The sequence below is a fragment of the Camellia sinensis genome, chromosome 8, assembly GCF_055761805.1.
Source record: "Camellia sinensis isolate YWXY chromosome 8, ASM5576180v1, whole genome shotgun sequence".
In the NCBI taxonomy this organism is placed as follows: Eukaryota; Viridiplantae; Streptophyta; class Magnoliopsida; order Ericales; family Theaceae; genus Camellia; species Camellia sinensis.
In genome coordinates this window covers 122,014,227-122,014,459 of record NC_138968.1, presented here as the reverse complement: position 1 = coordinate 122,014,459, position 233 = coordinate 122,014,227, and positions in this window count along the sequence as shown.

The window sequence follows — 233 nt, the reverse complement described above, 5'->3', positions numbered from 1 at the left end:
ATTGAAATATGCTTCAATTTGCCTGTATTTATAAGAGATGATTAGTGAAAAGTCCATGATCATAGGGTCTCATAGTATATGCTTTGTATTTAATTTAATTTAATTTATTTATTTTTAGTGATGACAATATGTTTAGTGAAATTGTTTGGTAAGAAATACTTTTTTTTTTTTTCAATTGTATTACGGGAAAAATCATTCGTATCGAAAAGTTCATTGAAAAAGACATTGACAAT